Source organism: Canis lupus, chromosome 16 (genome assembly GCF_048164855.1).
Source record: "Canis lupus baileyi chromosome 16, mCanLup2.hap1, whole genome shotgun sequence".
Lineage (NCBI taxonomy): Eukaryota > Metazoa > Chordata > Mammalia > Carnivora > Canidae > Canis > Canis lupus.
The window spans coordinates 58904111-58931010 of NC_132853.1; the positions used below are offsets into that span (position 1 = coordinate 58904111).

Genomic DNA, 26900 nt, shown 5'->3' on the forward strand with positions numbered 1-26900 from the left:
TTCAACTGCCTCCAGAGGTTTTCCTTATGTACAACCAGCCCGAGCAGAGGGGAGGCCTCATTGCACTGGAGACGAGGGCTGGGGCAGGTGGTGGGAACCACGCGCTCCAACACTGCAGACGCTAGACCACCGGTGCTTCCCTGAACTCAGGGGCTCTCACTTTCCTCCGCATGATGAGAGCAAGGGAAAGGCACAGCTCCCCGGGCCCCTGGGTCGGATGCCAGCAAGTTCCGGGCGCTGAGACGGCTTTCCCTGCCCCTGGCAAGCAAATCTCTTCAAGCAGATAAGGCATCAGCCCACCTCCCCCTTCCCGCAGCTGACGGGACCGTGGTCCTGGCCACAGGCGGCCGACTCCTCCCTGTCTCCGGGCAGGCCTTCAGGAGAGCTCGGGACAGGACCCTGCCTGGCCAGAAACTCATTCAAGGCGATTCCCCACCGCCCACCAGAGCCACCATCTGCCGGCTGCCAGGAGGCACTTCCTGCGTGTCCTCGGGGCCTGCGTGGCCGGCGCGCCCTGGCGAGCGTGCTGCGGGGGGCAGCTGCGTGCCCAGCCAGAGCACCGTGGGGGGCAGATGGGCGCCTGGCTCTCGCTTTGATCTCACACGGTTACACGTTCCGTGTGACAAGCTAATAAAAGCTGCACGATCAAATTCCAGGTCATTACTCAAGGAAAGAGACCCCTCTGTGGTCGACAGCGACGGTTTCAAACCAATTAAAATAAGCCTGGCGTTTCTGCGGGCTGCCGTGTGCCCGCCACCCCGGAGGTCTCGGAGGGCCCATGCGCGCGATGAGCAAGATGCACGAAATGTTAATGGAGACGTTAAATGCCACACCGAGGGGATTCTGGTAAATAAGGCCACTCGCAAGAGGCTAGGGGGAGACATCTCCTGAGCTAACCCTGGAGGAAACTTCAATAAAAACGAGATTGGATTGAAAACAATGCAGTCTGCGAGGGATGGGTCTGCTGGCAGAGCTGGGAGGTCGTTGGGGGAGGAGAGCCCATCTCATTTCCTAGTTCCCTCTGCAGGCCTGCGTGCCCCCTGACGCCTGCCAGGACCCGCAGCACCCACTGGGCGGGCCGGGAGGACTGGGGCAGGATTCGCCAAGTGGAGAGGGCTGGCGGTGGTGCTGCGTGGACGATGGGAGGGGGCGGTCTAGTGGTGCTGGGGAGCCGGGGGCCTGGACAGAACCAGGGGGTGCCGGGGCCGAGAGGGCGTGCAGGGCTCCCTGAGGACATGGCTCTGTGCCCAGTTCACAGTTGTCCGGCAGCTGCTCTGAGCTCTGCTGAGTCCTGTTTCGGGAAGATGCAATGTCACCCACGAAACAGACAGATAAGGTTTCGAGAGAGCGTGGCCGGCGCCCAGGCTGGGCAAGGAGGGGAGCCCCGGGTGCAGGCTCTCGCCAGGCTGTGTAGCTCCAGGTAGACTCAACCCGCAGGTGAGGGCGACTCCACGGGGCCAAGGCGGTGCTGCTAGCTTCTCCCCGCCGGGACAGCCCGCGGCCCACAGCTCTACCCCGACGCGAGGGAAGGGTCTCCATGCAAAGAAAGGGAAAGGAGGCACGGGGCCAAGGGAAGGGCAGCGGGGCCCTGCTTGGAGGGCCAGACCTCGCCGCCTTGGGCTCTTCCTCACGCAGCTCCCACCCCCACGGCCGCCATCCCTGCACACCTGCTCCCGTCCATCAGGCTTTACAACTGAAACAACAAACCTTCTTCCAGCTACGCTTGCCACAGTTAGCAAAGAGAACCACCGGATGCTCGGTTGAATTTGAAATTCCAGATAAACAGCAAATGATGTTTTATGTTTTTTTGGTAGAATATATCAGGCAAATATTTGGGATGTACTTATAGTACCGATTATTCACGGTTTATCTGCAATTAGAATTTAAGCAGGCGCCCTGTATTTTTACTTGGCAGCCCTAGCTGTCCAATCGTTCGGTACAGACACACACACACACACACACTCATGGACAGGCACACACATCCTTCAAAGAAGAGAGAGGAGCTGACACTACACGTAGACCGACTGGAGGCCTGGCGCTTCCCCTCTCCCCCCTACACCATGCTCTCCTTGAACCCCTCCGGCCCCCCATCACTCCCACTGCAACCCCCGTCACGCCGGCAGAGACACTGGGCCTCCCAGTTGTCACCCGTCAAAGGCCACCCGGTGAGCACACAGCCTGGCTGAAAGCAGACCCGGGTCATTCATGTTCTGTAGTCTGCACTCCTTCCACCTAACCAGAGCCAATGCATCAACTCTTAGATGTTCATTTACAAGCAAAATGGCCAAGAGGACGCTCCTATTGATTCTGCGGTCAAGGCAGTGGACGGTGTTGGAGGCCTTGGCGCAGGCCCATGCCAACTCCGGAGCAGGGATGCCATCAGGTGAAGCCCCCTGTGGTCGGGGCTCGCTCGGCTGCGAGTGCAAGGGAAGGTGTTGGGGAAGGTGCATCCGGCTGCAGTTTGGAGCCCTGGTGGTTGGGGTCCGCCCCGCAATGCTCCGCAGGCAATCACGTCCTGAGCTTGCATGGAAGCAAATTACAGTGTGTGTGAGGCAGGGCGTTCTCCAAAAGAGGATTTTTTTCTTTCTCCCCTGGACGCCCAGAAAGGAGATGGTATTGGTGCCTTTTTGGGTTGAGAAGGTGGACTTGAGATTATCGGAAAACTGGCAAGGTGTCCCTGACCTCTGACTACTCCTTATTAACTGGTTGCTTCTCAGCCAGCCAGCAGGTGGTTTAGACACTTGAGACATCAGATTGCATCTTAAGAAAAAAAGATCACAATCTTTGAGGAGGCCCAGGGGAGTCACAGGGTGACATGTGTCGTCATCGTCTATGTGGGCCACCCTCTCGGCGAGGAAAGAGACCAGATCTGCCCTTGACGTCAGCAGCACGGCTGGCACACCAGGCACTAACTTCCGTGTCTTTATGGGTTGGTTCCATGATTCTTCTACCACACCTACCACTGTGTCATTTCCAGAAAGGTCTTTTTTCCCCTCCTGTTTTCCAAACAGTAGTCTCATGGAAGCGAGAACCTCCAGCACATCATTCAATGGTGAGCCTTCATCTCATGGGCCACTTGCCAGCTGTTGGCCAAGTTGGTGAGCAGAGGACCCCCCCGAGAGCTGTCGGCCGGAGCCCCTGCTGGCACCGTGGCTAATGCCTTTCACCAGTGAGTATCGGGGTGACCCAGGGGTTCGCTGTTGACCCAGTGGCAGTGTAGACACGGCCTAGGATTGAGGAAGCCAAAGGGAAGGGGAGGAGGCCTGTGTGGTCACCCAAAACTCCAACAGAGGACAGCACTCCCTGACTGTCAGAATCCAGAAGCGAAAGTGCCAAGGACAAACGAAACGGGATGGTTCGCTAAGCAAAACAACAGCGAACGCCCGCGTATTCCCACAACCGTCACCTCCACCTCCCCGCGTCCTCGGCCTTACAGTCAAGACACAGTCTGGGTGCGAACGTCGTGATGTTTTCATTATCTGCCTGATGGGGTTTTATTGGAAACATTTGTGCCAAGAGCTGCATTTTGAGATTTCCCATGTAAGGAGGGGAGGTGTGGCGGGGGGTGGGGGGGTGGGGGGAGGAAGCCGCCATTGGATTTTTGGCTCCTCTGGAGACAGCCCACTGTAAGGAGCTGATTCAATTACAGTCAGGTTGTTGTTTTTAGGTGACCTAGTTCCCGGATGGTTTTCCCTGCGTTTCTTTCCTGCCACAAAGTTTTGACATATTGGAGCCAGGAAGGAAGAGAAGTGACACTGTGTCACCAAAAAAAGGAGGGAGCCCGGGAGCCTGGTGGCCCTCAGCAGAAGGGAAGAGAGCCGGTGGGGGCGAGAAAGAACAGCGGGGCAGGCTCTCCCCGGTGGCAGAGATGAACCAGTCCACCCCTCCCTGCAAAACTCAGGCCAGCCCGGCTGAGCGGTGACTGCCCTGGGCCCCTCTGCCCAGTTTCTGGGCATAGCGCTGAGGATCTCAGCGGATCAGAGGATCTCTCTCGGAGAGAGAGCAGCCTGGGCTGGCTGGGGGCGTCCTGTGGTGCTGGGCCATCGGGGTGGCTGCAGGCTCCCGGGACAAGGCCAGCTTCCTGAGGCCATGGTGGGCTCCTTCCTGTCCACGGCAAGTGTGGCCGCTGGAGGGTGTGCCCGGGACTCCCTCCCTGCGTCCAGGGCCTCCCGGGGACACGGAGGGTGCAGCTGGCCACCCAGCCCATCATCGGGGCCAGCAGCCCTGGCCCCAGCAGCCCCTGAAGGCAGGGAGGGCCGCATGTGCCTCGGTTGTCCAGCAGCACGCACGTCTTCCCACTTGAAGAACAGACTTGCACACTGGTTCAGTCCATCCTCCTGCCTCCAGACAGGACCCTCTTTGTCCTCGGTTATGAGAACGAGCGCTATTTTGAGATGCTTCCCAGCGAGGAGGGCTCCACGCCCTGCCTCTCTTGGCAAACTTTTCCCAGATTTAACCCACCTCGCCTGCCGGGAAAAGTCCTCCCTCTGATCTGCCCCCAAATCCTTTACGATGAGCCATGAGTTCATCCCTCACATCCCACCCTCTGCAGGTTTGGACAACACCTGCTTGCCGCCCTTTGCTGAGCTGCTCATGGAGCCTTCGACATAAACACTGTGCCTTTCAGCTGTGAGCTCTGCCGGCCTGTCCTGTGGGCGTGCGTCTTTCCCTCTAAAACCTTGGAGAGGGGTCGCTGCCGTCTGCAGCGGCAGAGGCTCTGCGGAGGCGCCCGCTCCTCTGTACCTGCTCCTCCATACCCGCCTGGCTCCAGCCACCACGGGCAGGTAAGCCAAAAACGGGCTCCTCACGCTCCGCAGGAGAACTGGGCGCGTTCTGCCGAGAGCTCCCCTCGCGGCACGGTGGCTCCAAGATGTAACTGGTGGCGCAGCTGGGGGAGGCCGTTTGCAGATGCGCTGGGGTCCCAGGAGAGGACCCCCCACCCCCCCACACCGGACAGCAGCGCCCACTGCCACGAGCCACGTGCCACAAAACATGGCTCGCTGCTCTGACTCGCGGCCTTTGTTCTTCAGTTTCAAATGGGCTGAAAACCCAGGTAGGTTTAAAATCTTACTGCACTGAAAGGAGGTGCTGGAGCCTGGGGCAGAGACGGATCCCAGATTCCCATCGGCAAAGCTCCAGTGACCTCGGGGGCTCACCTGGTGTCCTCCCTCAATGGCAGGGATAGCAAGGAAACAAAAAGCCAAGATATTCTCTGGCTGCCGCAGCAGGTGTTGAGGAGGGCTGCCCAGCAGGGCCCCCGAGCCACCCCGGGGCCCTGTCCTCACGCACCCTGCCCTGGGCTGAGCAGGACACAGAGGTGCTTCGAGGTGCCGTGCGCCAAGTGTGGGCTCTCCTGGGGCCTCGTCCTCAGAGAGGGAAAGTCAGAGGCAGGAAGGGGGGGTAGACAAGGAGCTGAGAAGGAAGAGCAGAGGGGCTGAGCACAGAGAGGGAGAAGACCAGCAGAATCAGGAGCCTGACCTTACAGGATCTGTATTCCAATACATGAGCTAAAACTTACATTGTACGACTTGTTCTCGACTTTACGTGCATGTCTCCGATTATTTTAAAGGGTGCAAAAAGTGACACAGGAAACTTCGGGGTCAGGAGAGGAGTGGGTTCAGATGGAGAGATACAGGGCCGGGAGGGGGGCGAGGAGGGAAGGAGACACGGGCAAGGGCGGAACATGAGCTGTGCCCTGGAAGCAGCGATGGGTGCAGGGGCGGCAGGAGGGGAGCACGCCAAACGCAAAAAGGGAGGGAGAGCAACCCGGCGGGCGGTGGAGCGGAGGCAGGGAGGTTATGGTCTCCCCGAGACCGTAATACTGAAGGGTTGGCAAGAACGTGCCAAGCCATTAAATGAGATGGCACAGGCAGCGTGCCCAGGCAAGGTTCCCAGCATAGGGTCCGTAATAAAAGTTAGTTTGCTTCCTCTATCCTGCCCACGTGGAGCGTATCCGACTGGGGGCAGTGGATAGAAGGGGTGAGGGCCTGGCTTCTAAGAGGAGCTTGTCTTCCCGGGAAAGAGGAAGCGTGTGTCGGCTGGCATCCTAAGGCGCCAGCAGCCAACCATCGTGACACCCAGGGTTGGGGTGCAAGGGAGATGCACGCAGGTACCAGCCGCTGAGACGGGTGTTCCTGAGCAGGGTTCAAGGGGTGTAGAGCCCCCAACTGCACCTGTGTGCACCTACACGCATCTTCTGGGGACAGAACATCCAGAGTTGCCCGGGAGGTCCCCAGAGGGGGTTTCCAAAGCCCCTTTCCTGGAAGCCCCCTTCTGGCCCTAATGCCAACTGTATACATAGCCCAACTGTAAAGGCACTGGGTGTGGACGGCCCACCCCACACTGTCACGGGTGTCTGTGTGCAGGTAAGGACCCCTGAGGGTGTGTGCAAGAGGGAGGGCAGTGAGTGCAGCAACCAGGTGGGCCTGCATTCGGTTTGCTGCAATCCCTTCCCTAGATGGGAGCTCAGTTGTGCCTCAATCCCCCTTGTCACCAGGATTGGACATAATGTATGTGGAAGGCACACAGCACAGGTGTGTAACCGCAGAGGCTCCGCAGTTGTTTCCCATGATAGCCAGCTCAGGAAGAGAAACATCGGGCCAGGACGCCTGAAGCCGCTCCGTGGGTGCAGAGAGCCAACTTCCAGGAACTGGGGTGTCTTGGTGTTTGTGTTAAGTCACTGCTGCCACAGATGGATGCGCGCCCACGCTCATCACAGGCCCCAGGGCAGTTTTCCCTGGGACCGGGCCATGAGAGCTGCTTGCCGGGCATCAACCGGTGGTGAGCTGGGTTCCTAAGCCCCACTCCCCTAATCTAGAACGCTGGGGGCCAGTGAGAGCGGCATGTTCTGCATCCAGAAGGGCCCGTGGCCGCACCTGCCCGCCCACCTAGCCCCTCCCTCCAAACCTCCGTGTTCACTCCTCACTGCCCTTCTGTGCTGGATGCCACCAGATTGGAGAGGAGGCGGGCACCCCGCTCAGTGCTCTCCTGCATCCGCCAGAGAGGCCCGTATGCTGAGCGCTGCTCAGAGAAGTGTGTTCAGCCCTGGCCAAAGGTGCATGGAGCGCTGTACCAACATGAGCCCCAAGCAAGGCTCCAGCAGCGCCGGGATGCAAGCTGAGAAGGGAGGCTGACTGTCAAGCGGGTGAGGCAGGATGAGAACTCAGGACCTTGCGTTTCCAGGCTATCTGCAAATCTTTAGGTGGGCATTTCAAGGAGGGGTTGAATCACCCAAGTGCGTCTGTCGGCAGGTGCAGGGGGGACCAGCCTGCTTGTCACACAGCGTGCCCCCTCCTCTACACCTCCCACCTACCAGGTGTTGGCAGGTGGGTTGGGCGCAGGACTGATGGGTGGTGGAGAGCATTTCGGCCTCCCTCTCGGGACCACTCTGCAGGCGCCTCGAAAGAAGCTGGCTTGGGAGCCCCTGTGGCCGTCACACCCAGGAGGGAGCTGCAGAGGAGACTTCCTCTGTTTCCGGAGTGATCCGCCATGGGCCAGTGGTGGCCCTGGAGCTGGCTGACATCTGGCAAATGAGTGGAGGGTATCATGTTAGTTTCCAGGACACGCACGCTTTGCTCCGGGGGGACCCCGGGGGCCCTGAGGAAGCCTCCGAGGTGAACTCCATTTCCAAGGGTTAGTGAAGAGGCACAGCACACACCAGGCTTCCCCCCCCGGCAGCTCCCCTTTCTTGGGTGGAAGAGCATGTGGTTCGCCTCCTGTCTCCTTGAAGGCAGCCCCTCCGGTGGGGCAGGGGCCGGGGGGGGTGGGGAGGCGGGCCGCTGACCCCAGCAAGCACTTCTGTGGATGCACCTGCAGCTGTCTGCCCGTGCCCCTGGCTCTGCTTCTCTGAGAACCGCCCCCACCCGTGTCTGGAGTTCAGAGGAGGAGGGCGGGAGGCCCTGGGAGAGGGGGGTGTGGAGGGGAAAGCGGGCAGCCTGCAGGCAAAGCACCTGCAGGAGGCAGCCTCTTGGTCACCGCCCTCCCAGCCCAGCCTGGCTGCCTCTGTGTTCAGACAGGAAGAGAAGGCGGGAGAAGGCCCTGTGGCCATGCAGTGTCGCCCACACAGGCCAGGGTGGGGCCACAGGCCCAGGGATGGCCCTCTGTCTCTGCTCTATGTGGAGAGAGGACCAGCCGGAGAGGGGAAGGCTCCCCGTGTATCAAGGAAGGAAGGTCTGCAGCAAATGCAGGGGTGAGACGCATCCACCATGTAGAAGCAGCAGGCACAGCAGCTCTTCCTACACAACGTCAACGTCGAAGCCTTTCCATAATGCCGAGGCCTGAGCCACATGCCCCGCCCCCGATCCCCGACCTTGAGCAACAGGGCCCCGGCCCTCTTCCCACTGTGTGTGAACCCCCGCACCGGGAAGGACTAGTTGGAAGGAACAGAGTCAAACGAGGCATGGCTGCAGGTGAGCCGCGATGGGCGCATCACCGGGGATTCCACAGGTGGGTCTGGGCAGCCTGTTGGGTTGTGCCTTCCTGGACCCAAGTGTGGTAGGAAACTGGGGGATGGCTCGGGCCATCTCATCCAAAGATACAGCTTTACTTAACCTCAGAGGGTCGTGTGATCTAGGCACGAGGCTGGGGAATCTACGTATCCCTAAACATCAGCTACCCGGCTGTTGATACACTTCCCCCAACCAAACGTCCCCTTGACTTCAATCCTCCCCTCATCCTTGGGATGGGGACTCCTTACAGATGCTCCCTCGGGACCCACCCCGTCCTGGGATGCCACCACCTGCCGTCCCCTCAAGATGAAAAGGAAACAGAAATAAACAGAACGACAAAAATGTAAGTACAGCTGCGGTGGCGCCTCTGCCCCCCACCCCCGACTCCCTTTGCCTCCCTGTGTTGAGCTCCAACCTCCCGGATATTTATTGTTCGTTCCCTCCTAAATCATCCCTGACGGCTGGACTGCTCGCACTCCATCACGGGCAGAGGCTGTGTGGAGTCACTGTTCTGTTTAGCTTGCAGAAAAAGGAGCCTTGTAGGAAAAACCCACCCGGGAGCTGTCCGTGCTGAACTCCGGCATGATGGACGATTATGGACCATCTGCACTTTCAGAGGGGGATGAATTTATGAGCGGGAGAGACAGCTAGAAGAGTGTCCATTACTATAACTCACGGCCCTCTTCAGAGATATTCTAATCAGGCATCCTTTCCCCTCCTGCTGAAAAGCCCCGGTTAAGAACTGGCAAGGGGGGAATCAATTACATATTTCTGGGGTGGATTTTCCTGTTTGTTTGTTTGGGTTTTTTTTTCTTTTTGCCCAGAGAGCATGGCCATCACAGGTGTTGGGGGGTAGGGGTCTCAGGGGGCTGGGGGTGGGGTGGCTGGCGGAGGGACCCTGTGCCCAGCAAAGACGTTGCCATCAGCATTTCCTTGGTGCCCCTGTCACACCACCACTCCTGAGCTCTCGCAACTGGTGTCGGGAAGATGGGAGGTGCTGGCATGTTCCTCCCTTCCCAGCCTCTGCGCGGATCTAGTTGAGATTTACTGACAACCAGGAATCATGCAGAGGGATGCAGCAAAAAACTATCTGGATTTTCCCAGGAGGCTGTGCAGTTTGATATTTATGTGCGGCACAGAGGAAAGGAGAGGAGGGAGCCTCGATGGGACACCAGCCCCAGGGCAGGTGCTGAGCTGGATGCCTTCTGCACGTTGATTCACAATGATCTTATTCCTGTTTTAGAGGTGAGAGAGAGAACTAAGGCCCGTGGATGGCCCAGGCCCATCCAACCCTTCTCAGCCTGTTGCCTGGAGGCTCAGGGGACGCTGCAGAACCTGTCCCTGCCAGAGGCCGGGAGCCCTCCACCTGCAGGATGCCTCCTGCTGGCATTCACCTCATCTGACCACAGCCCTGTCACAGGTATAAGCACGTACTTTCATTCCCATTTTATTTATTTTTTTATTTTTTTATTTTTTTATTTTATTTTTTTTATTTATGATAGTCACAGAGAGAGAGAGAGAGAGAGAGGCAGAGACCTAGGCAGAGGGAGAAGCAGGCTCCATGCACCGGGAGCCTGATGTGGGATTCGATCCCGGGTCTCCAGGATCGTGCCCTGGGCCAAAGGCAGGCGCCAAACCGCTGCGCCACCCAGGGATCCCTCATTCCCATTTTAAAGATGATGAAGCTAAAAAAAAAAAAAGATGAGGAAGCTGAGGCCCAGAGGGGTTTTAAAGTGGCTTCCTTGAGGCCACCCAGCTAACCAGCAGTCCAGCTGGGATGGAGCCCCCACCTCCTGGCTCTGTGTCCAGCACCTGAGTGCTTGCCTCCCCAGGAGGCTGCTCTGAGCACAGCCACCCCAGAGCATTTCCTTCCATGGGGGCCACGCCTCTCCAGGAAGGGTGGTCACTGGCAGAGCCCTTGAGAACTCACCCCTGCATACAAGCTCTAGGACTCTAACCACAGGACGTGGAACTCGGGGCCACTGCCTCCTGCCAGGGCCCTGCCATCCTCCAAGATGCCCAGCTCAGCATCAGTGAGTCTTGGAGTCAGGCCTTAACTGGGACAGGATCAGGTTGCAGCTGAAACAGCAGAAGTTCAGCAGATTGCTCTTTTTGTTGCTTTTATTTATTTTTATTAATCTTTTTTTTTTTTTTTTAAACTACACTTCTACTTGCCTCACCCTGGGAGCTCACCTGTGGCTTCTTCAGCTGGAAGAGCCTTCTGTTCTTACCACTCCACTCTGTTCTGGTCACCCCTTGGCTCTATCACCGCGACCATCCATGCAGACTGAGGACAGGACCCCACCTCACACAGGGCAGCCAGGATTTTGCAGGAGGTCAGACCTGAGCTGAGCTGGCTCTTCAGGGCATGGGAGGTAGTCAGGTGAGGAAGGTGGGGGAGGGCTCTGCCTTGGGGACATGAACGCCGGTGGGGACTGTGGCATGCTGTCCACGTGTTTGGAGTGGGGAAGGCGATGGGGTCAGACTGGTGAGCAGTGAGCCTGCCGGTGAAGGGACCCTTTCCTACACGGCCTTCCCTGAGTCCTCTCGCCCTGCAGAGTCAGGGTGAGCCCCACGCAGGCCTCCCCGCCCATCACAGGGGGTCTGATGGAGGGCCTGCCTCTGGACCCATGCGTCCAATAGAGGCTGTGACCAGGGAGAGGGTCTACGGCGGAGCCGTCCATCGGCGTGGCTGTGAGCACGTGTGGTTTGTGAGCACTTGAAAGGTGGCCGGTGGGCTCAAGGGGTCAAATTTTTAACAGTATTTCATTTTAATTCATTTAAGTTTAAAGGGCCACAGTTTTCAACAGGTCAGTTCTGGATGGTGAGCTGCCCAGAACAGCCCCAGGGTCTCAGGCTGCCTGACCCCAGTAGGCACTGCCTGAGGGCAGGTGTTGACAAGACCCTCAAGTTCTAAAGCTCCGAAACCTGAGCAGACCGCCGTAGCCGAGTCTCGGGAGCGAGTAGATCTCTCTGCAGCCTGAGACATTTGGCTTCCCTGTGAAAACAGCATTGACTTGATGAATGGCCAGTGCCTGCACTTTGAGAAATTAAATTCTCGGCTTGGACTGAGCAGCGTGGGGGTAACCATGGCCAGCCAGGGACGGGGACAGGGCACCCAGAGGGAGCCTACGCAGAAGGGAGCTCAGGTTCTGAGCCCCTGATGGGACTGGGGGGTGGGGAGGGCAAGGTGGGCCGGGAGCTGAATCAGCAGGTGCCCCAGGCATTGGCTGGAAAGGGGCCCCGAAGAAGTCAAGAGCAGGAGTGCAGGAAAGGAGCCACACGGCGCAGAGGGGGTGGGCAGGGGCTTGGCAGGAGAGAGACCTGGCCCATGCCCACCTAGCATATTCCAGACCCTGGCCCCCAAGGCTCCACCACTGCCTGGAAAGGGGTCTCTCCAGGGCCCATCACACCAGCTCTGACCTTCCCACAGAGCCTTCCCCACCGCAGACGCAGGAGAATTTATGAACCCCCGTTATTTGCAGCCCAACTCTGCTCTCCATGGAAACCAATTCCCCTCCTGTTTCATTATTGCTATTATCTTCATTAATGCTTGATATAATGTCGTGTCCATTATGGCCATCCCAGGGGCTCCTATAAAGGGCCGTTTCCCCCAAACCTGCCTCCACCCCCGGCCAAACTCCTGCAGGCAATCCTTTCCTCCTGCGGAGGGGGGCAGGGAGGAGAGGGCTTCACCCTCCGTGCCTCTTCTCACACTGTAAAAATTACTGCCAACGATATTATATGGTCACGCCATAAACTCAAATCACCTCCTAGAACTTCCTTCATTACCACCTCACTATATAATCCAGCAGTTATTCCAAACCTGGTGTCCTCTCCTCCTTCCCCTTGCAGGAAGCTTTGCGGGCCCCGAGGGGGCTCTAAAGAACATCCTCTGGTCCGTGCCTCTCTCACAAAGCCCAGGAAGCCTGAGGCCACCCGGGGCCTGACGGCTGCCCCCACCTCTGTCTTCAGGAAACAGGGAATCAGAACAAACGCTCAGGTGCCCTGCCCACTCTGTTCTAGAGTTGCCCCCTCACTGCAAGCCTCCATCTGAGGTCTCGCGCCCCTGTTCCTCCCCGCTCGGTTCCCTCCCTTGGAGAAGTGGCAGGGGTGCTGTGTGGTTGGGGGGAGTATGGCTCCTTCTCGGGCCTGCAGACCCGTCAGCCCTGACCTCTCCCCCCGATTTCCAGTGCGTGTCTCCCTTCATACCTCCAAGTCAGAGCCTGAAGACCATGCCACCCACCTGTGCCCACCTCAGGGGAAGGGCGCCAGGACTCTCCTCTGCATCTGCAGCTAACGAGCAAAGTTGTCCTGAAAAAATGGGCCGTCAGATGAATGCTAGAACTACGTGTGTGTCCATGTGTGCTCACGTCTGTATGACCACACATGTGTGGTCATTTGCGTGCACGTGTGGATGTGCTCACCTGCGTACATACGTGAGTGTGCATTCGTGCATTCACTGCTCCCACCTGAGACCAACCCCACCCCGGGATGGATGCCTTCTCTTTCTCCCATCGTCCTGGACCCCAACAGAGGGACCAGCAGCTGGCCCTTATTTAGGGGAAAGTAGAGTTTAGGGTGTCATGCTGGTTTAGCTGCTGGGTGGAGGTTTCACCCCCTGCCCTGGATCATTCTGGAATTGCCCTAGGACCACCTGGCAGTCCTCTCGGCTGTGCCCAGGTTTCCCCGCACAGGCCCCAACCTCCCAGTGCAGGGATGCTGTGGGCTGTGGTTTCCTTTGAATGCTGCAGGGCCTTGAATCGTTTCCATGGGTTCTTTAACTAGACGGGGATGTTCAGATTTTGATGCATCTCTCGGGGGCAGAATTTCAGGGTGGGACTTGCCCCATATGCGTCTCACTGCCTCCGACGCTGGCCAGTTCCTGTTCTCAGACCCAGGAACCCAGCCCATGGGGGACCTGCGGGCTTTTGGTCATGAAGTCACGTGGTAGGCGTGCGCCTGGGGGGACTTCCCGTGGCGTGGAGACCCCGCACCCCCGTCCACTGTGGCCCCTGACCGCTGGGACAGTCCCTGGGCCCTTTGTCCAGTTCTGACTCCAGCTACCTCCTGGGCTTCTGTGTTAGTTCAATCCGTGTTTTGGTTTTTTTTTTTTCTCATGAGTGTGTGTCTTGTCTCATTAAAAAACTTGTATACTTCTATACATTATTTTAAAAGATTCTGAAATTTACATCTGTAGCCTCCTGCCCCCCAAACCTCTACTTCCAACTATTTTCGAGCACATCCACCAATGGCCTCCTGCCCGGTCCTAGGTGACTCAGAATGTGCAAAAAGCCACAGGTCCCCATTTCAGTGATGCTGCCCTCTCGGGGCCTCAGGCCTCAGAGCCTTGCTGTCACGCGGCCTCCTCAGTGTCTCCTCTCAATCCCACAGTCTTCCTCATGGCTGGACCCTGCTGCCCACTGCAGCCCAGCTGGCCTCTCGGTCTCCTGTCACTCCCGCCCCCTCCTGAGCTGTTCATCCACCTCTCCCAGCACTGTCAAGTCCCTGCTGCCCCACAGGGGGGCTTGGCCCTATCCAGGCAGAGGCCTCATTCCCGGGTGCGCTGAGCTGGCCCCGCAGGCCCAGGGCAGGTGTCTCCCCAGTTCCGGAGCCTATCCCTTTCCTGGGGCCCTGGAGAAGCCCCTGCCTGCAGCTTGAGGCATCACAGGCTGTCCACTCAGCGTGATCACGGGACCTCTTCACAAGCTGCAGGGTCTGATCCCCAAAGAGAGCGAAAGCTCTTAGAAGACAGGCCCGGTGTCACATTCTTTTCAGATGGACGTTGTGCTGTTGCCCCGCCCCACTGTTCACAGGACTCCCCTTGGTCAGCCCTGCCCGCTGGAGGGGAGACCACACACATGTCAGCCGAGGTTCCTCGTGGGCTCTGCGGGGGAGATCACAGAAGCCCGTCCCACCTCGGCCACTTTTCCTAACGGCTGTGGAAGAGGTGGGTCCAGGCACAACCGCTGCGAAGCGCTGCTGCGGAGTTTCGGGGCCAGCCCCTCCCAGCCGGCCTGGTCCCCTCAGCAGGGACGTGGGGCCCCTGACGGTCACTCCCGCCACCTTGGACTACTCTGTTTGGCTCCGTGTCGTGTCTGAATGAGCACACACCCGGACGGGGTGGAAGGCTGGATGAGATGCCCGCCCCTCGCCGGCAGCTCTGGGAGCTTCTGGGCCCGGCCACGACGGCAAGGGGACGATGGTGACCCGAGGCCGGAGAGAACCAGCACCCTCCCAGCGGCCTGGCCCCACCACCACCCCCCGCCGCCCGCCCCCACACACCTCCTCATTCTCATCGGCTACTGTCTGGGTTTGAGTTCTGTCTTCGAATTGGAAATCAGTCTGGCCATTCAGGACTGGAATTTGAGCCCTAGGAGGGGAAGGAGCCATTTGTAGCTCTTTTATTTTTTTATGCTGTTGAGCAAAGCAGGGATCTGGCTGAGCACAGCTGTTGGGGAGGTGCTTCATGATAAATCAATCCACTGCCTGGGGTGGGGGTGGGGGGGACAGAGTAAGTACAGAGCCCCCCATGCTGGGGAAACAGGCCAGACGTGGGTTGGATCTGAGCACCTGGGGCAATAAGCTAGAACAGGGGGTGGGAGGAAGGGGAGAGAGATGGGGCAGAGATGGGAGAGAGACAGGGAGATAGATGGGAGAGAGACAGAGAGATAGATGGGAGAGACAAAGTGGGGGAGACAGGGAGAGACAGGGACGGAGACAGAGAGACAGAGACAGGAGAGACAAAGCAGAGAAAGAAAGCCATAGACAGGGACGGAGACAGAGAGATAGAGACAAAGCAGGGGGAGACAGCCAGAGACAGGGAGAGACACATAGAGAGACAGCAAGGGAGGAAGTGTCTCCCGACGCTCCGTGAAGACTCGGCCGATCGTCTAACCACCTCGACAAGGTGATGTCCAACACGGAGTTAAGAAGCACGTTCTCTCTTTTCCTAAAGTATGCTCACGTTTTAGGAAGTTGCCACCCTGGGCCCACTCCTCACAAAGCCCACACGGGCCTCCCCAGGTATCAGAGCTGCAATGGCTTCGCTTTCGTTTTGTGCCAGAGACACCGAACTGTTTAATTCTCATTGTTAAATCAATACCTGGTGTCATGTCATCCAAAACCATTATGTTTACACCAGGAAAAAAACAACCACACAGAGCCGGTGAGTTCAGGCCACGGCAGAGGGAGGGGAGGAGAATCACAGAATCACTGCTGGGACCTTGCAGCCTGAGGGCCGCCCCTGGGGGACGAGAAGAAAGGTCCTGTGGCAAGAGCGACTGACGGCCATGGCTTCTCCCTCAAGACCACACCTACCCCCCACCCCTCCTCCGCTTCCCCCTGCTCCCTGGGTCTGTCCTCCCACCCCCCAGCCAGCTTCCGGTCCTCAGGCAACCTCCTCCCTGGGACCTGCTCACCCTCACTGCCTCCCGGAATCTTCTCTCTGCCCTGCACCTCTGACCGACTGCCACGCTGTGAACCCGACCCCTGCGCCCCTTCCCCCTCTCCTTTGGGACTTCCCGCACCCTGGTCACCGGCGATGTCATCACCGGCAAGCCCAGCGGGCCGACCCTCTGTCCTGTCCCGTCTCTCTCCTCTGGTGCCTTGACCTGTGGACCATGCAGTCCCTGACTTGTCTTCCCACCATCATCCTGTGTCTGCCCATCACCCCTTTCCCCGGGGGCCCCACCCTTCCCCACACCTTCAATCACCCTCCCCATAGGCCTCTTTCCTCTCTCCTGAGATTCATGTTGTCAGTTCCCCAGAAGACATCTCCACCTGGAGACATGCCCGAGGTGACCTCATCCACATTTCATTCCCCCCTGCATCCCTGTCCAGGCAATGGCATCACCACCCTCCCTGGCATCCAGACTACAAGCCTGAATCACTCTACCCTCTCTACCTTCTCCTCCCACTCCTCAGGCTCGGGGGGTTTCTGTGCGCTGGTGCCACCGCCTCTCCCTTCCCTACCTATCTGCCTAGGCATCCTCGCTGTGTCTGGCAGGGCGCCTGGCACCTTCAGCGGTCAGATCCCGTACCCACTGCTTGAGAATCTCCAGTGTCTTCCCATGACATACAGTTGGGCCTCTTGACCTCTGTGGTACCTCAAGAGACCTCTACCTATGAAAAGGCACATACATACATGGACACTACATTTTGCAATCATTTCAGGAGGCTTACGAACCAGTGGGCACCCATCTGTGGGTTTAACAGCCCTGTAGGACTAAGCCCAGACAAGCTTTGGGACTATCACAATCTGGCCCCAACACATCTTTCCAGCCTCGATTTTCTCATCTGCAAAATGGGAGCAACAGTGGACTCACCTCAGGGGATGTTCATGAGCCTAAAGATGCACACGTGTAAACCACGCAGAGCTGTGCCCCATGTACCCCAAGTGTCTTGTCTCTTACCAGTCCTCCCAGAGCCACCCTCACAGACACACCAGAGTTCCTCCAACAAGCTGGGCTCCTCTGACCTACTGAGCCTTGGATGTTTCCATCCATCTAGAATATTCTCTGCTGGGGAGCGCTCACTTGTCCTCTGAGAACTGGCTCAGATGTTACCTCCTCTCTGGGAGCTTCCTGGCCTCCAATGGAGGCTATTGGCTGGTCCCTCCTCAGAGCTCCCAATTACTGCTGCCATGCTGTGTCTGCTGTGTGTCCAGGTGCCCTAATGGAGGGATGGATGGGGCAACCCTTCCTTGAGGAGACCGGGGTCCTAGAGGATGGGGCAGGCTGGGTCCAGGTTCTCATCGTCCTGGGCCACTGGGCCCAGCACATAGCAGGTGTTCAATACGTATATTCTTCATTAATGAACAAAAGAGATGGAGACTCCTGTTTGTGACCAAGGGGAGGCACTAGGGCAGAGTCTGGGGGACCATTGCATGTGATTTCCCACTCAGCCTGATGGGGGCCTAGATATAAGTTATTGTGTGTGTGCACGCACGTGTGTTTCAGGTGCACAGCTCACTGTTGTTATTCACCTTAATATATGCCAGGTCCTGGGCCAAGCACTGTACCTGTATTATGTCACTGGCCCTCACACCACTCCATAGGCAGACGCTAGTATCATCACTTTCACCTTAAGGTGGAGACTGAGGCTTGAGAGGTTACACCCCTGGTCAGCTCTGAGGACCACCCAGGACCTGGTCTTCAGTGCCAGCCCACCCCATGCCCCACTGAATGTGTATGCATGGGCTCCTGTCCACCATCCAGGGCACAGAGCCCCAAGCCTCCCAGCTCTGTTTCTACCTCCTGCCCCATGTTACCTCCAGTGACACCAGGTCCTGCACCTGCTTTCCCCTGACCCTGCTTTCCTGTGCTCCTGCTCACAGGACCCTGTCCTCACCTGGAATCCTCTCTTTCCAGCACATGATCCCAATCCCATCGTGTTCAAGTCTCAGATCCCCGGAAACTCCCCTGATCACCACGGACACAGCAATCTCGCCATCCCTGAACCCCACACTGCCTGCAGCACATAACTGGAACTTAAGATTTTTCTGTCTCAAACTGGGATTTTTCCAGAAATCGTGCCCAGGTTCTCACGGTTGTAGTATTCAACTGGTTCTTAGAGAAAAGACGAAATTCTTGGTTTCTCACGCCTGGGGATCTACCCGCACACGTCATGGTGACACTTTCCTCCCCATCACTCTCATCTGCGATCCAGGCTGTGTTACATCCATTCTTTTGTTTTGTTCTATAACATCTCCCTCTGTTCTTTTAAATCCCAGTTTCCCAGATGGGACAACTCAGGTTCCAACAACTGAAGCCCCCTGTCCAGCAGCACTTGGAGAAAGAATAGCACTGGGGCCTCACACTCCAGTCTCCCAAGGGCAGGATCTCTCTTCCAAAGGTGAGAGCCCCCACCGCCACCCCCAGCCCCATCCTCTCTCCTCCAAGTTGGCCCTCTGACTTTGCTTTTGCACATAGAACAGTCTGGACCCCACACCTCTTCCTCCCACCCCAGCCAGGCCCTAACCTGGCTCCCCCAAGAGGCAGCTCATTCACCAGGACCTCCACAGGGATGCGGCTCTGAACGAGGAGACACACATAATGAATAACAACGGAGAATTCTCTGGGGCCTCTGGGGCTTTTATTGGTGGCTGATGGCCTTCAGGAGGCAATTAAAAAGATGCAATAAAAAAGTGAAGAGCTCGTATTTCAACACTCCTGGCTCTCACAGCACAGGGAAGGGCTGCTTCATCCCAGCACTTCCCAAGATCAGGCTCAGGGCTAGCACTTTTACAGGAAAGACTGCTTACTTGGCAACAACAAAAACAAAATCAAGAGAGGGTAACAGCTGGGAGAGAGCCATAGGTCTTAACGAGCTTCCCTTCAGCAACCCTGGTTATCTCCAGAACCCACCCCCCCACCCCCACCCCCCACCCCCGCTCCAAGGCATCTGCAGCCCGCTGAACCTGAACTGCAGTGTATGCCTTCACACGGTTCCGTGCGCACAGCCATATTCAAGAAAAGTCATTCATAAGTTAGATTAAGAAAATGCACTTGATCTGAACAGTACTTGTGTTCTCTCGCACGCACACGTGCTTCTGACCCGTACGTAGCCCACCTTGAAAAGAAAAGAAACTGGCAAATATGTATGCCACCTTGCTAAATTTTCACACGTCTTTCACGTGTTTGCTGGCACACCCCTCCAGACAGTTAGCAAGGGAGTGGAAGGAAGCAGGCGTCACACAGGACACGAAGGGCGAGGGGCAAGGAGCAAGCTGGCGGGCTGGTAGCTGTCCGTGGGGCTGCAGCGAGCAAACAAGACTATTTATTAGAAGAAGGAGTATTATGACGCTTCCATTACTGTAGACTGTGAAATTTCTCTCCTTCCGTGGAATTTCTGGGAGATTGTGGTGAGAGGGAGAAAAGCACCCATGAAACAGCTTTTCCGGTGTCTGTTCTGGGTCCATCATAACTCACCCCTGAGAGCCCCACCCCCACTGTTCTGTCCCCACAAACTTGTTTACTTAAAAGGTGCTCGCCATCTGCACTGGTTTTCCAGCCGACTGTCCTCACTGGAGAGGTCTGAATGCACCACCCAGGAGTGGAATGCATAAGTATACTACTCACCGTCCTTTCTAGAATTAAAACTGCTACACACGTCCCTAAGCATTTCAATACTATCAGGTGAAAAGGAGACCCAGGTGCGTTTAGCTTTACGTTTTGGAGGACACCTTGCTGCATGACTGTAACTTTTCCTGTGATCCCTGGGTACAAATAAAGAGCTAGCTAAAACTCACTTTGCACCTTTCCTCCTTTCCTTCTGCTTATTAACCCACATGTCATTACAAGGTTTTGGTTATATGGCTTCAGAGCATTTGGAAAACCATGGATCTCTCAGAGTAAAGCCTCTGGACCAACGGTAGCATTGCCTGGGAGCCTGCTAGGATCACAGATCCTCTCCAGTGCTGCTCGAATCTGAGTGGCACCAGCATCACCTGGAGGGCTGGTTAAACCACAGAGTACTGGGCCCCATCCACAAAGTTTAGGATTCCAGAGGTCTGTGGGGAGGCCTGAGAGCTTGCATTTTTAGTAAGTTTCTTTTTTTTCATTTTATTTTATTCATGAGAGACACAGAGAAAGAGGCAGAGACACAGGCAGAGGGAGAAGCAGGCTCCCTGTGGGGAGCCCGAGGCAAGACTCAACCCCAGACCCTGGGACCATGCCGTGGGCCACAGGTAGACACTCAACCACTGAGCTACCCAGACATCCCATTTTTAGCAAGTTTCCAGGTGTTTCTGAGGCTGCCGGTCTGGGCACCACATCATAAGAAGCACAGTCCAAGGGAGACATAGTCTAGGATAGCATAAGTGTTGCCCCCCCGGAAAGCTGGGGCCCGGGTTGTGGTTTTGGCCTGTACCCTCTGTGACCTCAGACAAGTCACTCAAGTATCTTCCCCTCCACTCACCATTTTACCACTCGAGAAATAAGCAGATTGATTTGGGTGAGTGTGAGGGTCCTCTCCATCCCTGACAGTCTGTCCTTCTAGGCGCTGCTGAAACAGAGCAGTCTTGAGTGTGAGGTGAAGTAGAACCTATTTTGCCATCCCCCATCCTTTTATAGGCTTCATACCCCCTTCTCCCTGCAGATAGGTTTTTTTTTTAGATTTTATTTATTTATTAATGAGAGACACACACACAGAGAGAGGCAGAAAGATAGACAGAGGGAGAAGCAGGCTCCCCATAGGGAGCCCAATGAGGGTCTTTATCCCTGGACCAGGACTGTGCCTTGAGCCGAAAGTAAATGCCCAACTACTGAGCCACTCAGGCATCCCAAGTTTTTTTTAACTCACTAGGATCAACCTTGGGAGCCAAGCAGCAAGCAGCTGAACTCTACAAAGCTAGAGTTCCAAAAATTAAATCTGATCTTTGTGTTGTCTTTTTTTTTTTTTTGATATATTATCTTATTTTATTCAAATACTAGTCCAATCACACATGGTCCAAGAACACTCAAATAATAAGCCACATAGAAACAGATGTTAGGGCGATCCCTGGGTGGTGCAGTGATTTGGCACCTGCCTTTAGCCCAGGACCTGATCCTGGAGTCCCAGGATCGAGTCCCACGTCGAGCTCCCTGCATGGAGCCTGCTTCTCCCTCTGCTTCTCTCTCTCTCTCTCTCTCTTTCTCTTTCATGAATAAATAAATAAAAATCTTAAAAAAAAAAAAAGAAACAGATGTTAAAGATTGGCCTTCAAACATGACAGCCAATGACACCACACTTGCCTAAGATCTTGCTGGCATAAAACCGCATCCACATCTCGGTGGCCACCAAAAATTCAGCAGAGCTTCCTTAACCGTGAGCAGTTAGAAGCTACCAGTTTAAGTGCTCTTGACTATTGTTTTCAAGCTCTGAATAGCTTAGGGATCTCAGCAGGGGCTGGAGGAACAAGTTCAACCTTAGCATAGTGCCAAAATGTGGCCAATTGAGGCTTTGAAGCGAAGCCTCGAGTGAGTCACAGCAGCTTCACCAGTGCCAGTGCCACCTCCATGAGTTACAGACAACCTGGGCCATGGTTCCAGGATGAAGGTCCATGGTCCTGGAAGGCCGCTGAATCTGTGTTGTCTTTCTACACAGGGCAGGTCTCCTGGGGCTGGAGTCTGACCTGCCCTCCACACCCTGACACTCAGAGTTGGTGTGAAGATGACATGTTCCCCCCTTCCCACCATCACCCCCACCACAGCTGGATGGGACTTGTGACTCTACAGCACGTCCCACCGCATCTGGGAAGGGACACACATGTTTGTTTGCTTTTTTTTTTTCCGAGACTTCACTTATTTATTCATGAGAGATGCAGAGAGAGAGAGAGAGAGGCAGAGACACAGGTAGAGGGAGGAGAAGCAGGCTCCATGGAGGGAGCCTAATGTGGACCCGATCCCAGAACTCCGGGATCATGCCCTGAGCCAAAGACAGACGCTCAACCACTAAGCCACCCAGGCGTCCCATGGGACACACGTTTGACAAGGATGTGATCTGTGTGCATTGGGACGCAGGACTGGCACTCAGAAACCTGAAGACGCCAGTGCTTATGGCTTTCTGTGATGGCCTGACTATAGTTGACGAATGAAAAATTTATTAAATAAAAAAAAAAAAACAAGGAAAAGAAAAAGATGAAAGCATCTGTAATGAACATCTGGATTCTGCTGATAACTGTGCGAGCAGATTCCTCAGAGTCAGTGTGCCAGGGAGGGCTGGGGAAGGTGTACTTATAAACAACCGCAATGTTTCAATGCAAAAAAAGTGCCCCCAAGCACCGCAACTTCCTGTTCAAAACCTTTCCAAATGGCAAAGCACTGGGTTCAGTTCTGTGTCCACGCTGCAGAGAAACAGCCACAGCGGCAGTTAGGCTCTGGACTCAAATGAGCATAACAACAGCCTCTCGGTTCTGGCAGGTGGTTCCCCCATAAGGGTCATTTAAAGAAACGACTAAAGGTGTCTCTTCTTTTGTGGGTGTGCATTCAGGCCGGCACGGCTACACGCACAGGGATTCACGATGTGCTCATGCAAGTGTGCATGTGTTGTGCATGCCCGGAAACGTCCACATAAAAATTCACCTATTTGCAACCTGTTTTTCTTTGAAAGCTTGTTTTTCTTATTATTTTTATTTTTTTAACCTCTTTATCCTATCCAGCACCAAGCCCCCTCCACATGTCCTCATCATTAGTAAGTCTGTCTGCAAGTTCTCCCCTCCTCCTGCGTAACTAATGCCACTTAGGAGGCACTGTTCCTGTAGTCCGGCGATTAGGGCCAAGTGGCAGGGTGGGGAGCAGGGGCTGGGGGGTGCACAGTGTGCCCTCCCTGCCCTGGCCCTCACTAGCTATCCCGTGGGCCTCCTGAGCTGCGTGGACGGAGCATTAAGGGTCCCTATCTCTGCAAAAGTGGCCACTGTGCTTCGGAGTGTGGGGGCCAGAGCCCAGGATGGAAGCAGCCTCTTCCTTGATCCCTCTTTGGGTTCCGGGCTCTTTGCATAATGGTCTTAATAGGAAGAGGAGTGGAGGGCCTGTCTGGTCTCATAAGTGATGCTCCCCTGAAAACCCCCAGCCGGGGCCACGGGAAAAACGATTTGCAACCCGTGGCTCCTAATGTATGGAAATATCTGTATCAGTGCATGCAGGTGACTTCCTAACATAAAAAGAGATGAAAGAAATGGAATTCATTTGGAAAATCTCGCCCTTGGCCCCTAGAGCCGGGGAGAGGGTACCCTCAGTGCTCGGCCCCCACCCCTGCAGCCCGGCGGTGAGCGGGTGGCTCTGCAAACCTGTCACCAGGTGTTAGAGCCAGAGAGCCATCCTCTTCCCTAACCTGATGTGCGGCTTGTGTTTAGGGCTCGTGCTTTATCAGTTTTTATTTCTTGTAATATTCATCACACTGGTTTATTTATGGGGCCCTCGTTGGGAAGTTATTTTTCAGGACTGGTGAATAAAACATTAGCCTTTGCGGCTTGTCAGGGTGACTGCAGTTCCTCTGATGTCAACCTGACGAACTGCCTTTTCTTTTTCCCAACGACCGAACTTTTAGAGAAATTTATTTGTATTTTGTTAGGCATTTGTTGTTGTGTATTTTTTTCCCCTGCCCTTTCAGCTGGTGGATGTTGGTCAAAGTTGGACTCTTTGCTCTACTGATTAAGTGCTGGAGCCTTCGCTCGCCGGGAAAGGTAATACGGTGAGCAGGAGGGTGAGGTACATGCAGACGTCCTGGGTGGGAGGACAAATCCCCTGTTAGGCCCTGCCCTTGGCAGTGGTGCACCTGCCAATCTGAGGGAGCCAGCGAATGAGGGTAACGTGCCGGCCAGCGAACGAGGGACCAGTCTGTGCATAAGGGTCAGAGGCCAGCCTGGAGGACCAGGGGACGCTGACCTGGCCGTGCGTAAAGGCACTCGAGGCGCCAGTCTAAAATCCCAATGAGAATCACAGAGGAAACAATCTCAATACTTTTAAAATAAATACACAGAAGCTAAATGTGGCCTAAAGCAAACTCCAACTAAGAAAACCCACACCTACAATCAGGGAAACTTAGGAAAAAAGTAACTCTCTTTAAAACAGGATTGTCCTCACACTTCTCCAGGAACGCTTCTAAGTGCGTTTAAAATGTAGACGACTTTAATATGATGTTTCAAGTTCTATTAGAAGACAAAAAAGGGAAAGAAAAGTGGGAGGAAGAAAGAGAGAGAGGAAAATAAATAAATAAAAGGAAGACATGCGATGCTGTATTTCACACTGAAGAATGCTGAGGCTTTGTTTTTTTTTTTTTTTTTTTTTTTTTTCCCTTTTCTCTCTTTCCAGAAATCAAGAATGGGCTCAGAAGAACATAGTCTATAAAAACCCAGCCAGGCAGTGGCTGGTGATTCATGATGGCTTGTCCCTCAGCAGAGGCCTGGCCGGGCCATCTCTTAATTAAGTGGGACTCAGCCTGTGGTCACCCTCCGAGACAGCACAGAAGCTCTTTCAAAACTGGGAGAAGAAAATGTGACTTAGCTCCCTGTGCAAGAACCCCGCTAGACCAAGGACATCTGCCTCCCTCCTTGGGTTCTCTGTGGCCCCAGTGTCACTTGGGTTTGCTCCACATTGACCCCCAATGATAAAGACTGCCTCGGTGATGGTAGCGGTCGGGGGTGGGGGGTATTGTCTGCCAGAGAGTGAACAGAGGATGCTCTCATTAACCACCTCTCACAATCCCACAAGACAGGTACTAGCTGCCCATCTCACAGATGGGGAAGCTGAGGCTCAGGGAAGTTAAGGAACAGTCTGAAGCCACACAGAGGAGGAAGGGGAGAGAAGCAGACCCAGAGCCTGCATTCTTAGCTACTGTGGATCCTGCCCCAGTGTTGCAGCCCTGGGTGGGGCGGGGCAATTAGACCCACGCCTCCCAGAGGCAGCCCATTCGGGTGGTGGTGTGAGAGGCCCCTGACTGGTTAGCTTCTACGGAAAAACACTTAGAGAAATAACAAGTCGAGTCTCGAGAAAGTTTTAAAAATGTGGTTTAGAGAGCAACACGGGCCACTCCAGGGAGTTGGATAGAACAATCAGGAAACTCACACGCACACCAGAGTTCTGTGTTCCGACACCCAGGAGTCAGGGCCTGAGGCCGATATGCACGTGCATTAAAATATCCCCCAAGTCTTAGGTATTTTCGGCGGGCTACTTTGAGCCTGGATGAGCGCACAGACCCCCGAGTGCCGCGGGTGCATCGTTAGACGGATGCCCCCTTCTTGGGAACACGCTCAAAGCACCAACACACACCAGGAGGACCCAACACCTCGGTCAGCTCCCCTCCCCTGCAGGAGCTGCTGCCACGGCTCTCTTCTCCTTCCCCACCCAGGTGCGTCTGTAGACGTGGTCGCTGGAGGCACCCACTGGGCCACCTTCCATTCGCCCTGCAACCCACCCCAGCCTGCCTTCTGTCCTCACCGCTTCTTCCAACAGAACCCGTCTCGCCAAGGTCACCCTGACCTCCCGACTGCGAAATGCAGAAGTCACGGTTACTTGCCAGTCCTTAGACCCTACTTGATCCCCCCCACCCCCGCCCTCCTTCCAGAGAAAATGTCTTCTTTGGGGTTTTAGGGCATGACATTGCTGACTCTAACCTGCCTCTAGGCTGCTTCTGCTTTGCTTTTCCTGCCTCACTTCAGATGCTGGAGTCCCTCAGGCTGGAGTCCCTGCCCGGCCCTGTCCCTCTCCGGTGTGGGATTTTTCCTTCTGCCGGGGAGTTCACATTCACAGAGGTGTTTGTAGCAACCCCATATTCTCTGAGCCTGCGGCATCCCCCCCTTCCTCTCTGGATCCTTGATCCTTCCTCTGTCTCCTCTCTGTAGGTCTTGCCAGACGTCTATCAATCTCATCGCTCTGTTCACAGAATCAGCTTTTTTGTTGTGTTGATTTTTCTCTATTTTGCTTGGTTTCTCATTTCATTGATTCCCATTCTTATCTTTATTGTTTCCTTCCTTCTACTTCCTTTGGGTTTACTTTGCTCTTCTCCTTCTAGGTTCTGGAGGCAGGAGCTTAGATTATTGATTTGAGAAACATTTTCTAATATAAACACGTAGTGCTGCTACACATTTCCCTTTCAGCGCTGGCTTAACTGCATCCCACAAATTTCGATATTTGTATTTTCACTTCTCTTCAGTTTTAAGTATCCTCTTATTTTCCTTCCAAGACTTTCTGTTTGACTCATGAATTTAGAAGCGCCTTTTAAAATTTTCCAACTGGGCATTAAGGAGGGCACGTGATCTAATAAGCACTGGGTATCCTATGAATCACAGGCCTCTACCTCTGAAACTAATAATAATATACTATATATCAATTGAATTTAAATAAAATAAAAATTAAAAAAATTAAAATTTTCCAAATGTTTGGAGATTTTCTTACTGATTTTTTTTTCCTTACTGATTTCCAGTTTGATTCCCTTGTGATTAAAGCACATACTCTATGTGATTTCAGTTCCTTGACATTTATTGAGCTTTACCTTACGACCCAGGAGAGGGTTTATCTTGGTGACTATTCCCATTTGAATGTGTGTTCTGTTAGTATCTGGACTGAATGTTCTACAAATGTTTATTAGATTTTGTTGGTTGATGGTGTTGTTTGGTTCTCCCATCTTGGTTTGTTTTCTAAGTTGTTTTATCAATTGCTGAGAGAGGGGCATTAAAGCCGTGACTTATAACTGTAGGCTCGTCCATTTCTTCTTTTGCTTCCAACATGTTTTATTTTGTGTGTTTGGAAGCCTTGTTGTTTGCTGCACATACACTGGGGATTGCTATGTCTCTGTGTCATGTTTTCCTTCCTGTCATTATATAATGGTGGGTTTTGTTTTTGGTTTTTTTTTTTTTTTTTTTTTTTTTTTTGTCTTTGGTAATTTGCTTTACTCTGGAGTCTACTTTATAATAATTGCCAATAATAATATTGCCACTCCTTTTAAATTAATACTTGCCGCCCTTCCCCTCTGTTT

At 54.8% G+C, this 26900-nt stretch overlaps 1 protein-coding gene and 1 long non-coding RNA gene across 10 annotated transcripts in view; one reads left to right on the plus strand and one right to left on the minus strand.

Annotated features, from left to right (window-relative positions):
• Positions 1-26900, minus strand: part of RBFOX3 (RNA binding fox-1 homolog 3) — a 446818-nt gene that overhangs the window by 183674 nt on the left and 236244 nt on the right. Inside the window, exon 4 of one of the 9 annotated variants that reach the window (XM_072781883.1) lies at positions 7313-7522. The exons of the other annotated variants lie outside the window; for them this stretch is intronic. The gene's annotated coding sequence lies outside the window, so the exon portion shown is untranslated. The remainder of the gene's footprint in view (positions 1-7312; positions 7523-26900) is intronic. 9 annotated transcript variants of the gene reach the window in all.
• On the plus strand, positions 9964-13609 carry LOC140607574 (uncharacterized). Its single transcript, XR_012009550.1, has 3 exons — positions 9964-10830; positions 12303-12450; positions 12641-13609. It is a non-coding gene; the product is annotated as an uncharacterized lncRNA (long non-coding RNA).